At 39.7% G+C, this 13,863-nt stretch overlaps 1 protein-coding gene across 1 annotated transcript in view; it reads left to right on the forward strand.

The window, feature by feature from the left end:
• Nucleotides 1-13,863, forward strand: part of PEPD (peptidase D) — a 141,191-nt gene that overhangs the window by 42,116 nt on the left and 85,212 nt on the right. The window lies entirely within an intron of this gene.

Raw genomic sequence — 13,863 nt, forward strand, 5'->3', positions numbered from 1 at the left:
ATGTAACGGATGTTACTTCAGCTGTTCAGAAGTCAATAAGAATACAGCATGTATCTGTTATGTTGAAGAAAACATGCTGTAGAGGCATATATAGGAATGATTGGCTGCTCCTAACTGATACAGTAGTGATGTGTCTAGATACAAGGAAAACATTTCCTCCTCTTTTAAATCAATATTTACATTAGATCATTATCAGCCTATCTTATAAAGCACAGTTTTGATCACCAAGTCCATTTATTTTTAGCTCACATACAGCATTTTCAATTGTCAAAGAATTTTCATAATGAAGAAATATAAAATAGCAGTCATATCTCCGTTACTGTTGGTTCGTGATGGTAATTTTTCAAACATTGGTAAGCAGGCTAGTTCAGCGCCCGGTGAGGGGAAAACAAAGTGACCTCAATATTTGTCATATTTCAAGGTAGCTCAAAAACCAAATAATGCCCTTGGAACATACGCAATATGGAAAAACTAATGTTGCATTTAAGCAGTTTAAATTTCTACAGACTCTATAGGCTTATGCTTATAATTTGACTGTGCTTCAAATTGCAGTTACATATACCACCAGGTAACAGGGAAAAAACCCGTGGTGTATACATTCCCCTATTACCTTCATTAATGAACCTTGTGTCTATGTATGCTGATAGTGAAATTTTGGCTCTGGAAGTCAATAGTAATCCAATTTCCAATCCAAATTTCCAAGTTTGTTCTCAAGTGATTTTAAATGTCATGATCCCAGCAGTTTGGTTTAAATGTCATGGAACAAGTACATATATATATACAGTCTTCTGTAAGTCTGTGAGGTACATTGCATTTTCACTCCAGGACTTTCATTCTTCTCTGGCTAGCTTCTTCCATACACATCAACCTTTTGAAAAGATTATTTGTGTCTTTCAAATTAAAAAAAAAAACAACAACAAATTAGGCAACTGTCTATTAAACCTATTTAGAATTGCCTTCTGTTCTTCCATATGTCTTGATAGATTACACTTCTTGAAAGAGTTTGGGGTTATTTCAGTAACGAAAGAGGTCTTGGCAGACTACCTTTGTAGCGTCTGCCTTGGAGACTATAATTAGAACTTCAGTTTCTGTTGCTGGTGGAATTCACCCCTGCTCCATTTTCTGTTTCCATATTGCTTAGAGGAAAAGGTTCCTAAAAATGTAAACCCATCACTTCCACACCTTTCTTTCTACCACAAGAAATTTGTAGTTGAAATGTTTATAAATGAAGCTAGACAAGTGTAGAAAATCTCTACTCTGTATGCAGATAAACCCATTAATGTAGTCTAAGAAGGGAATTTTCAAAAATAGCTGATTTTCTTTGAAATAGTAGAGGTTTTTTAATTTTTTTTTTTTTTGGTCAAAAGGTTAGATAGCTTGCATTCAGCAGCTTTGGTACATCTGAAATCAGATGGTGCAGAGAACCAAAATTCTTAGTCTTTATAGATTTATCAAAAGTATTCACACTTGTATTTAACAGATCAATTAAAAGTTAATGAAGTTTTTCATTTTCTGGTGTTTCACCCCCTTTGTGAAAGCTTTCTGAATTGTGTGGCCCTCTTCCTCAGGTGCATTTGTAGTTCCCGCTGATGATTGTGAAATTGTGAATTTTTGAAATGAATATAGGTATCTCTTGAAATGTAGCAAATAAACCCCCTTTCATATTGCTTTACTTCATTCTTTGACATCGTGGAGTATAGCATGTGTGGTTTTGGGTATAAAGCTGGTCTGACCCTGTCTGCTAGGAAGAATAATGCCAGAGATCCCAAAGGCAATTAAAATTTTCCATTACTACATGTAGGACCTAAGCGCTGCCTTTTCTTTGTTCATTCGGTTAAGCAGCCTTTGTATAAAAAATGAGTCATTTTACTTCTACTGTATCATACAGCAAGAACATGTTAAAATACTCTCAGAAATGTATCTAAGAGTCAACAATATATAAAGCTAGTTATATTTCTAGGATTGGGATTATTCTCTGAGAAGTAATTTGAATGAAATTAAGTAAATTATGGAGAAATCTCTAGATATGTTTTATTTTGTATGTTTTATTTTGAGGGTTGAAAACTAGCTTCAGAAATATGCTGGAAGTATTCTTTGATTAAGGTCCACTGGTAAATTATTTTGAACCAGTAATGCATTAATGCTGAGATATTTAAAAGATGAACGCATTTAACTGCAAGTCCAATCAGCCCTGACTTCTTTTTTTGGTTTGATGTTATTTAACTGTAATATGTGGTCGGTTGACTTTAAGGAGACAGCCAAGGCAATTATCTACAAACAGTAATTCACAGCATGTGTAATTGCATATAAAGTCATTTTGGTAGGTCAGATTTTGGATTTTCTCTGAAGTAGTTTGTTTAGTATGTGTGCTTATCTCATGTTTAATTAATCTTCTTTAATTAAATGCTTTTAATTATGAAACTGCTCTGCAGTGAATATATTGTTAAAATACAGCAAAATGATAAAAGAAATCTCTTCAGCTCTAGAAGTGAAAACTGTGATTTCAGTTAAGCTGTTTTAAGTGTGTATATATATATAAACAAAATCATTTTGTGTGTATATATAGATATATACATACACACTGAAAGTACTAATTAGGACCTACAATCATCTGTTTCAGGAAGCTCTAAAGCGCTGGAGAGATCTTCTCTAGATCAGTGTTTATCAATTTCTAGAGAGTTGCCTATTCATCTGCTTAGTATTTACCAAATGAAGTTCTGAATCTTCTGTGCATTTTCTCATTTCTTCCCTTTTTTTATTGAAGAGAACAATTTTAAGATTGGGATGGCTACTTGGAATTGTTGATTTGACTGGGAATGATATGAAAGTGTATTCTGTAGCAACAGAAGAGCAGCTTTCTACGTAAAGAGTATTGGACATGTAGCTATTGTCTGCATTGCCCGTTTTTGTGGCGTTTTATCCTGTTTTTTAATTGTCCTGTGATAGGAGCACGTGCATGGTCCTGAATTCATTAAATGACAATGTAGTCATCATTGCCTTGATGGTGCTGGGTAACACCAAGCCTACGTGCTCATTCCCTTGGCCAAGATCTGCCTAGATTTGACTCTGAACCCCCTGCAGCTGCTGAGCACAGGAGCACCTGAGTGTTACCATGCAAATAACTGTGATTCCAGTACCTAGAATCCAAAAACGTGGATCCTGATCCTGTAGAGTGGGCTCTTTTAAAACAAAGGAGCAATTACCTAGTGTAAAGGGCAGGCAGTGCGCTGTGCGGTGTCACAGGTGGGTAGCAGCACTTTGTATGTTGTTTCCGTCAGTAAGAGCAGCAAAGTAAGAAGAATCTGACCATACCTGCTCAGAGGATGTGGGATCCTGTAGCTCTCGGGCACTGCTCAGGCACTGTTGGTTTTATTATCAGCTTGCTAGGGGAAGCTATTTCATCTCTGCGTGTCTGCTTTCCTCTTTGTAAGGGTTGCCTGTGTTTCCTTCTTATGACTTTAAATGCGTTGGTGCTGAGGTTGGTGCAAGTGATGGAGGGCAATATATGTTCCATCTCTATATGTTCCCGGATCTCACAGCAGCTGGTTGCCACCAGTGAGCTGGTGCCTGGGTGTGATGCTGGTTCTCCAGATGTGGCTGTAGAGGGGGGAGTTGGCGTTTATTCAGAGCATGTGCCACCCAGGACAAGAGCTTGTTGCCCCCTCTGTATATAGTGCAGTGGATCTTTTAGGGCTATACAACCATACAAATAATTGTGAGGATTTTGTAGTAGTTAATACTAAACTTAAACTCCACTCTGCTGTAACAGCAACAATTTAAAGAAGAAAATGGCAAGAAGGTGGCTAGAGAGGTTTTTCCTTCTTGGTTTACAATGTTTGCAGACTATTTTTACACCTTGCCTCTCTTACCAGCTAAGGCTGATACGAGTTCTTTATCCCTATTCATTTTAGTGCTGTCCCTGATTCCAAAGCAGAGCTTAGACTGAGATGAGTTGCTGTCATATCTGTCAATGTTAAATTTCACTATCTGTGGAAGTCTGAGAGTGCTCTCATGGATTATGGCTCTCATCTTTCATTTATCTGTCTTTCCTCTGCTCCAGTGGAACAAACTGAAAATAAAACATACATGTTATTTCACTAGAAAAGAGAAAATAGCCAGAATAATTTTATTTTCCTTTGCGTATTTCCTTTTAGTGAAATGCTGATTATTTTAGCTAATCAGGATTTGCCACTTACCATCTCCTGATAGATTTTGCTCTTTGAATGTTCTTGAGAAAAAGTCACTGACTTCTGCAGCAAATCATCTTTAAAAATATTTCTATTTTTTTCATGATCCAGTTTTTGTATTTAGAATTTCAGCTCAAGCATAGTCTTTGTAAGTTGTTCACATAAGTGTGTGTGGATAGTAAACAAGAATGCCCATTGCAGCTGACAAAAATACACGGGTGAATTCTTTACATTTGCTTTTTGACATGGGAATGGGTTAGAATTGTGCCATGACCCTCACTGGTATTTGTGTATAGGATTTATTTTTATTAAACAAGAGACCAGGATTCCATTAATCTCAAGCAGCATGTCAGTCTGCTCAGTTACTGAAATGTGATTTTCTTTTCCTTTAATTTTTTTTAAACAGTTGGTTAGCATTGTGTAGCCTGAAAATGGCTTGACTGCCTGGTTTGTCAAAGCTACCTTGCAATTAGAGGTGATGGGTTTTTAAATGTAGGTTACTACTATCAAAAGGCTGGATTTAAAACTTTAAAATACATGAAAAACATCTGAAAGAGAGGAGGAAGGTGGCCTTTCACCACATTTAAAAATAAATAAAAATCCATTTGTTTTTCCTTTGTTTCTGCATGCCTGTTTGGTAGGACTGGTGTCTGCCCACTGTCTGGGTGTTGTTTTGGCTCTGAGACAATCCTGTACCCGATGTTATTTATCTGCCTTTATATCTAGCTCTAATAGAAGGGTCAAAGGAAGAAATTAATCAGAAGCCATTTCTGGTTTTAGCAAAATGTCCACACTGCACAGCGGCCCAGGAACTTCTGTTCAACAGGGATCGTGCTGGGGCCAGCGGGGAAGCGACTAGCTGAACCGGTGGATTCATACCCGTGCCAGGGAAGCACCTGGTGGGAGACAGCAGCTTGGGGTCACTCAGAACTGCCTAAAAACAGTTGTACAAAATGACCTACAGTGGACCAGGGCCAGGTAGGCAGCTCAGTGAGCTCTGACAGCACATGTTGGGTAGCTGCTAATTGCTTGGGTTGAGTGAGCCACTGAATCTCAGGTGTCCAGTGCCCAGAGGGAAATCAGATAGAATATCTTTGCAGGGAAGAGCAACTGGATTCAGAGAGACACTTCCTGCAGCCTTCCCCTCCTGCCTATCTTCCCTCAGGTACAGCTGGTCCTTTGATGCTTTAAATTAGACTGTCTCTGCTGATTTCCTAATCCAGATGAATTAAGGTTGTAAATAGTCCTAAAATAAATGGGAATTTAAAAATTGGTTTAGAAAACCCCTGAGCATTGTTCCTCTTCTGTGCCACACAGAGGCACAAATGCCTATGTACACGCACTCGACTCAGCAGAAGTGGGGGTGAAGATTACCTCCTGAATGTGGAGACCTCCTGGCTCAGCACCTGAGCTGCTTTAGAAGTGCTGCTCTGTGGTAAATCCACTTTGATGGATTTTGTTCCAGCTGCCCCAGCCCTGGGAAACATGCACCCATTTCCAGTTGCCCCTCTCCCCAGCTGAGAGGAGAAATGTAGGGGGCAGAAACCTTCAGGGGAGGGGGAATATGGGGGCACAGGAACACCTGAGACCTGATTTGCCTGAACTGCTGGTCTTTGTGGTCATAGTGGTTGTTGGTGGACTCCATTAACTGCTGGGAGGGAGCAGAGCAGTTCCAGTCTATTCCCAGTAACCTCTCAGCATTTCCCCTTGGCAGGAGGTCCCATGGCAAGCTCATACGTTCTCTCTTTCAGTAGAGGACAGCTTAGTTCACCTCCTGGATGTCACTTTAATTAGTTCTTTGTGTAGAAGAGTGCTGTTTAATTGCACAGGTCTCTTTTGTGACTTGTGATTGAAGTTCCACATAATTGGGTTTTATCTTCTAAAAAAAAAAATTGTGCAATCGGACCGTGTGAAAACTTTAAAATAAAACCATCTATCAGCTCACAGATAGTAAAGAAAAATTACCATGCTGGTTTTAGAAAATGGTTCCCTTCAGAAAGAGAGCTGTGGAAGGATGTATGCAATGTTCGTGCGTACAGAACTGGGCTTGCTTGCATAGCAAGATATAACCCCACTTTAAATGCTGTGTCATTGCATGTCCTTATAGGGTTGTTAATCTGGTTAGTGCTATGATAATTTGTAATTACCCTTTTAGTATCTTTTTGGATATCAAAAAGTAGTTGCAATTTTTACTTAAATTTTGAATCTGATTGAAAATTACAAGCAATATTAATTTCTGTGGGTGTTTCGTAGAGTGAGTATTACTCTTACTTATATTAAGGAAAGAACAAGCTTTCTTCTCAAATTAGCAATGATCTCAGTTTTTACTGAATCTAGTCTGGCATTGAGATAGTGAACTAATTAGCATTACTAATGACAAGCTAAGATTGGAGATATGTGAAATGGAACTCGTTTTAAAAGACAGCAGGCTGAACTGATTATTATTTGCTGTGGATTTTGTTCATGCTTGTTCAGACAAGTCAAAAGTAAAGATTCTACCATATGTGAAGCTTTATCTTCATTGTGAGCTTTAGTTCAGTAATTCTTGCTAATTACTGTCAAAGCAGAGAGATCAGAATTTTGTGTTTGCCCTCATCTTTTGATGACCAGAATTGCTGTGTGATCATGCTCAGAGTCGAGAAGCCCAACTTGAAGGAAACGGGTAGAACACCAAGACTGTCCATCAATAACATGGTGTCGCACGCTGTTCCTTGCTGCTGGCATGCACCCTGCATACATTCTTTTCCAAATTGTTTTTTAGAGCATCCTCATCACCATAGTGCACAAGTGTTGCCTTCCAGCTTATTAAGCAGTGTTTCTGACATCTATCCTGATGGTTCTTTTGTTTGATTTTTGTTTGAGTTTCTGTTGTTGCATCGTCTCTCTAGGGCAAGAAATGCAGAACTGTGTACTGTTTTGGCAGGTGGTAGTTTTTTTAGTGTACCCATTATCAGCAGTATTGAAAAACACAAGGTCAGGATTATAATTACAGGATGATATGTGAAAGTCTTTTTTAGTTTGGTTCTCCATGCAGATTGGCTTGGTCTCATTTGCAGAATGTTGTGTTGCTCTCAAGTGTTGTAATTTTTTTGACCTTGGTCTTGATCACTTCTTGATTGAAGTGTTGTTCAGAGATGGCAGGCTTAGGTCACTTTATGCTTTTATGGTCTGAGATTACAAACATAATTGAAAAAATGTGTATGAGCAGTCGATGAAAGCAGCAAAGAACAAAGTGGCAGGTGGTTGCCTGTAGTGAGGGATGCAAGAGTACTGGAGTTTGCTTAGTGCTGAAGTCTTTGTGCCTAACTGTGCTGCATTTCTGCTGTCTGAGCAGCACAGGAGTTGGCATGTGTAACTCAGCCTGAGTCCTACACCAGGGCAGAACAGAGTTGGATTGCCTGGCAGAAGTGATGGAAAATGAATTCTAAGTGAAATTTAGGATTGAGGAGGAACCTGAATGATATTAGACAGTAGAGGTGATGTTTCTGCTAAAAGGAATTTGCCCCTGTTGAGAACTCCTCAAAACCCAACATTATTTCTGGGTTGCTTGGATTTTACTTTCAGCAGCTCTTCCTGAGTAGATCAAATTGAGCCTTGAGGCAGTCTTGGGAAGTGAGATATACAAAGAGCTTTGCTGACAACTGACTCTGTGTCTTCTGATTCATTTGCTGAAACCTGTATATTTAAAAGAACCAATGAGATATGTGATATCTGAACGCTCCACAAGTTAATCCATTAGTTGCCATCACTTCTCACTTGGTATAGTCCTCTCATAAAATGTGATGTCTTTCAGGAGTATTGGACTGGATTTCTGCTGCTTTCTTATTTCAAAATGAACCTGCTATGTCCTCTTGGTCAGCACTGAGTGGCAGAAGTGGGCAGGCATTCTTCTTTCTGGTTAGCAGATAATTTGTAAAAATTGTGTGAATTTGTTTGGTTGCAAGGTGTACCTATAAGTTGTAAATGTTAGGATTGTGTGAAGATGTTAGGTGTGATTTATTAATAGTCTTTTGCCTGTCTAATCTCTAGATTTGCTCTGTAAGGTTTGACACTTAGTGTAATACATTAGATTGGGTCAACTCTCCAGGATATTTTTTTCTTTCATTGTGCGTTTGAAGGAGGAGGAGAACAACAGCATGTCTGTGACTAATGTGTTGTTTGGGTCGAAAATGGCAATAGCATTCAGGCTTCCCAATCGTGCAAGATTTTGGGAGATTTCAGAGGTGTTTGTGTTGAGGGAAGAGTCGTTTGGTTTTGATTTGGGGAGATTTCAGACATGTTTGTGTTGAGGGAGGAGTCATTTGGTTTTGATCAGAAGTCCCTCTGTGTGAGAAGGAAGTCAGTATCGTATGACAAGAAACCATTTAACCGAGGAATGTCCTGGCCAACGCTGTTTCTTTTGTTGTTGCAGATCAGAGAGGTTTGTGTCCATGAGCCCTTCCTAAGGTGTAGAATTTGTTTGGGTCAGGTGAGCTTGTTGGTTAAATGGGGCTGGTGGGGCAAGGAGGTCTCTCTTACTTGAAAGAGTTCCTGAATGGATGTTGTAACTTCTTTCTGGTAGTTTTCTGTATAACTTCATGTTTCATTTTCATATTGGTTCTAGCACTTGGGATCAGTGGTGATTTTACCACCTACAATAGGCCCTTGGAGCTAGATTTGACATCTTTAGAAAGATTGCTAAACTGTTCTTCTCTGGGGTCCTAGTGCAGAATAAGCATTGAAAATTAATCCGTTCTTACATTTCAGCCCATCAGTCTCCATTAACCTCTGATTTCCACTGTTGATGTTTGGTCTTTCTGCCCTTTTCTTCAGCCAGCTCAGGTGGTGGAAAACAGCCTGAGCTCTGGGAAGAAGGAGCAGCAGTTGCAGAGATGGTGTGTGAATGGTTGAGGCCGGTGAATGGATCAGCGAGACCTTGTGAACAGGGTGCGGCGTGTTTGCAAATGAGCTCGGGGACGTGCAGATTTTGCGACCTGCCTGCAGAGCACCTGTGTAGTCATTTATTTGATGCGTGCATTAGGAAAGGAGTGTTGAAATGTTTCCAGGAATTGGAGGAGGTGTTATGGGTGGACTTAGTTGTAAAATGTGCCTGCGTCTTCCTGAACCGGATGGAGTCCTGCTTCCTCAGCTTCCCTTCCCGAAAAAATTCTGACTTCGGCAGCTGCCTAAACCTGGTTCAGACATTGTCATCACAATCAAGTGTTAAAATCTTTTAACTACTTTTAACTACCTACTGCCTACTAAGGCAGTAGGTTTACATATCCCATGTGACAAATTACTGCATTATTCTCTAAGAATAGTTCAAGTATTCAAAAAAGTATTGAGGGCAAATTAAGCTCTATATTGGGACCCCAACCTCCTCCTAACCTAAGCCCTTACTGCACTTCTGCTTGCTCTGGGTTGTTGAACAGAAGTTCAAACTTCAAATATTCAATTTGATACTGAAAGGAAGATTATGAAGCGTTGGTGATTATGTTGGCATTTTGTGTCACTGAATAGCACTTGTGTGTTATGTGCTATGTGGGTGGCTATGTATTTGCTAAGAAGCATAACTGAAGATGAAAGTTTAATTATTTCTTCAAGGCAAATCCTCTCTCCCATGGACTTAAACTTGCGTAAGAAAAATGAAAATTCATAAGGAGTGTAAAAATTGGCTAAAATTAAAAACCATTTATTTTTACCCTATTTATTCTTCTGAATAATAAAATTTCCCCATGGGTTTTTGGAACATGTGTGGAATAATTACACTGAAGAAGTGGTGCTTTAGTTCAGCTTCTAGAGCTAGGGCAAACATTGTGATTATGCTGCAAGCTTAAGTCTAGGTTTTATAGAAAATCTCATTCAAGGCTCTGTTGCCGTCAGGTGCAAAAAACTGTGACCCATGGATTGGTCCCTGTGGGAGCAATTATTCTTTGCAGAGATTTTTTTCCAGCACTGAATATTATAAATGTCAGAAAAAAGTTTAACCCTCAGTACCTCTAAAAGAATGTTTCCATACCTGCTGGCAAGAATACAAATTTTTAGCTTGTATTTGCAAGCATTTTATGTTTAAGCCAGGATTTTTTTTTCAAAACTTGTCTTTATAAACAACTCAAAAGTAACAATGCAGTCTTTTAGTTACAGTCTGCATGCCTCGGTGAAGACAAAACAGGGGCTGAAGCTGCCTGATGCTGCTTAATGCAGTGCTGCGCCCAAGCCTCCCATGATGGGATTCCTGCACATTGGGTGCAGTGTGAATTGATGATTAAAACCTCTTGTCTACTGGTGGCAGAGAGGGAGAATGTGGAGTGAGCATGGGGTTGCTTAGGAACACATGTTACCGTCTGATATTCAGTATGCATGAGTGAAATGTTTTGGTGAACAAGAGGAATATGTTCATCTTCTAGCCATCGGTGTGCAGAAGGCAGTGGGTAGCATCTGGGGTAAGATCCCACAAGCCAATGTTTGCCTTCAGCGGAATGTGCATCCTTTTGAAGAGATGCAACACATGTATTTTCACTTCCTTAATTCTGGTGTGCATTTGTTTGAGTCTTATCAATTAAAGCATGTCCATTATTCCTAGCAGAAATTAAAATAATATTTGTCTATTACTTTAAATATCAGATCCAACCCCAGCAGATTTTCTGCCCCCAGCCCTCTCTATCTTCTCATGTATTATCTTTGGTTTTGAGCTCATGAACTGTGATAAAACTGTGATGAAATGAATAGAACTTGCATCATGTGTTCAAAGGCTTTTGCAAAGTGAAAGTAGTCATGAGATGCGAAGAGGGATGTTATGCCACCTGTCTTTGAAGTTCAAGACCGAGATGGCCAGAAGCACCTTTCACTCACCATTATATTGCACGGAGGCATAAAGACAAATTGGTCCTAAATATACCAACTCCAGGACAGGAAGGGTCACTTTCATTTGTACTTTTTAGTTGGTGATTTGTATTTATTACATTGCTTGGTACATCTCTAAATTTAAAATATTGGTGACACTGAAAATAGTCTCAGGCAGTGTTAAGTGAAGAACTTTTTTTTTTTTTCCCCCTTAGAAATGGAGAGGACCTTGCAAGTAAAAAATGGAAATTTTTTTTCTGTTGGGTTCAAGCTAAAGGATGCAGATTCATTTGTGTGGGCAGACACGAGTGATGTCTATTAGCTGTTCTGTAGAACTTCCAGTGAAATTTGTGGGGTTGGTTTTTGGTTGGTTTTTTTTTTGAGGAAAGGTATGCTAGATTTTGGTTCAGTCATGCTTAGCATGCATAATAGTATGAAGAAGTAATTTTAAAAGATTTTGAGGCCTTTCAGCAGTTCAAAAGTTTATTCCAAAATATTATGACAAACATCTAAAAGTTTATTCCAAAATATTATGGGGAAAGGCACTGCCCTGAGATCGTGTACCATGTTATGGAGCTCAGGTGAGATGGCTTGTTCTTACGTGGAGCTCCATAACCTTCTGTGGGTTATCCCACTTCCTCTACACAAAATGTACTGCTTCTCTACAGGCACCCTGGTTGTGCCTACAACTGTGGGAGTGATCCCTGTGTGTTATTTTAAGCTAAATTACTTTGCTGTTTGCCAGGTGTATTCATTCCTCCAATGTCCACTCTATACATTTTATCTTGCTCCATTTTCCACTCCTGTTCAGTGAGGTGATGCAGAGGGAGCGATAGGGTTGTGCTCTCTGCAACTGCTTTGATTCTTTAAAGATAGCTTGGAAAAATCAATGGGTGTAAGCATGTGTAGGTCAAGACTGATCAAGTATTTTACTTTTGAATGCATGAGACAAAGGTTGCGTGTTACAGGTTTGTACTGTGCCAGGTTGCTAGCTTGGGGCTGAGCAGGGAGCGTGTAGGGTGCTAGTGGGACCAGCTCAAGTAGGGGGTCCTGCTCTTCCATACCAGGCAGTGCTCTGTCCCAGGTTCATCTTGATGGTCTGTTGATGGCCTCACATTGATCCTCAACACCTGAATGGGGTTTGGGGCTCCAGGCTTCCAGTTTACAGCTACAAATCATGGCAAATCACAGCTGTCACCATTGTCATTCCAAATAAATGCCAGATCATTACCAAGTGCCATTCTTCTTCTTTCACTGCTTCCACACCTGCTAATTAGCCCTCTGCTAGCATCCGTGGCCCCTCACTGTGCGAGTCCCCAGACCCCTGAGATACGTTCAAACTACAGGTACCTTCTCTTGCATCCAGCCAGGGCTGCTGCTGCCCAGCCCTTGCCAGAGCTGCTGGTGCTCATGCAGCATTGGGCTGGGGTGCTGGTGGGCGACTGCCGTTCGTAGCTATGTGCGCTGGTTGTACTGAAACAGGCTCAGGACTTCTCAAAGCTGGCAGCGATGGGAACTTGGCTTAAAGTATTTCTTTTACGTAGCAAGAACCTGAGCGAAGGACTGGAAAAGAGAAGTGGATTGTTTGAGCAGTGCCCTCCAGCAACACTGGAAAGAGGCGGCTTGTTCTCTCCTGGTATTTCAAAGATAAAAAACCACCAGAAAATGAAACTTTCCATGCCATCTTTCATACATCAGGAAGAAATTTAGAAGCTGATAGGGATGAGCAGGAAGCATATTTTTTTTAATGTATTTTTCCTTGCTTAACTTTTACAGTGGCAACAGTAGTTTTAAATCTTCATTTTCTGGAAAAAAGCATTACTTCCTTTATTTTTCAGATGGAGCGTAGGCAATCACAGCTGGGCATGTTGGTCTACACCAGTAGACCATGCACTCCATTTTCTTTAACTCTGAGTCACTCCTAGCTGGTTTTACATATATTTTTCTTTTTTTTTTTTCAACCTGAACAAGTATTTTGAATCCATGAATCATTTATCTTGGTGGTTCTCTTTAGAACTGGAAGCAGGTGGAAATTCATCAAGCTGCTGAAAAGAGATCTGGGAAAAAATCAGCTGCCATGATAGGTAATGCGCTTGGTAGACGTTGCCGGTGGCCTTGAGATCAAACAGCAGAGAAATAGCTTCACAGTGAGAGCCCAGGAAATTCCAACTAGGTAATGAGTAGTGGCTTTCTTTTGATTTACAGCCTGGCTTTACAATCAATCTATAAAGCTTTGAAGAGAAAAAAAATAAACCTCTAAGGGAAAGGAAAGGGCCATACAATTAGTTGTTACTGTCTACTTACTTGTCTTCTCTAATTCCAAGAGTGTGTGCTGAAAACGGATGATAGTGTGCAAAAATCTCAACTATTGGCCAATTCCTTTGTAGATTCAAGCTGAGCTACGGTTCACCTCACGCTGGTTCTTGGAGAATATTCAGTTTCATCTTCACTATAGATTGTGTGTAGATGGGTGTAGTTGGAGGAATTTGACAAGGGTTGCATGTGTGATGTAACTTTCAGCTCTTGTACATGAAATTCCTGCTCTGATCTCCTTTTCTTTCATCTCCAGTATGTGTCTTTCATTAAAGAATTGGATGGTGAAGTGGATGTGATAGCTTGCAGAATATTTCGGAACCACATGCGGCAGTATTTTTTTACTCAAGTAAATCGCTGCAGTTCAGAAAACTTACTCAGGAATATTGTGCTGAAATTTGGATTTAGAAATGCAGTTTGTAATTGTCAAGACACCATTTGGTTGAGACTGCTCGGTTGTTAATTTGTTTGAAGTTGACACTTGAGTTGAAAGACTAATAGCTGCCTCGGTGCATTGCTCAATTTTAAATATAATCTGTTA

This window comes from Balearica regulorum, chromosome 13 (genome assembly GCF_011004875.1).
Source record: "Balearica regulorum gibbericeps isolate bBalReg1 chromosome 13, bBalReg1.pri, whole genome shotgun sequence".
In the NCBI taxonomy this organism is placed as follows: domain Eukaryota; kingdom Metazoa; phylum Chordata; class Aves; order Gruiformes; family Gruidae; genus Balearica; species Balearica regulorum.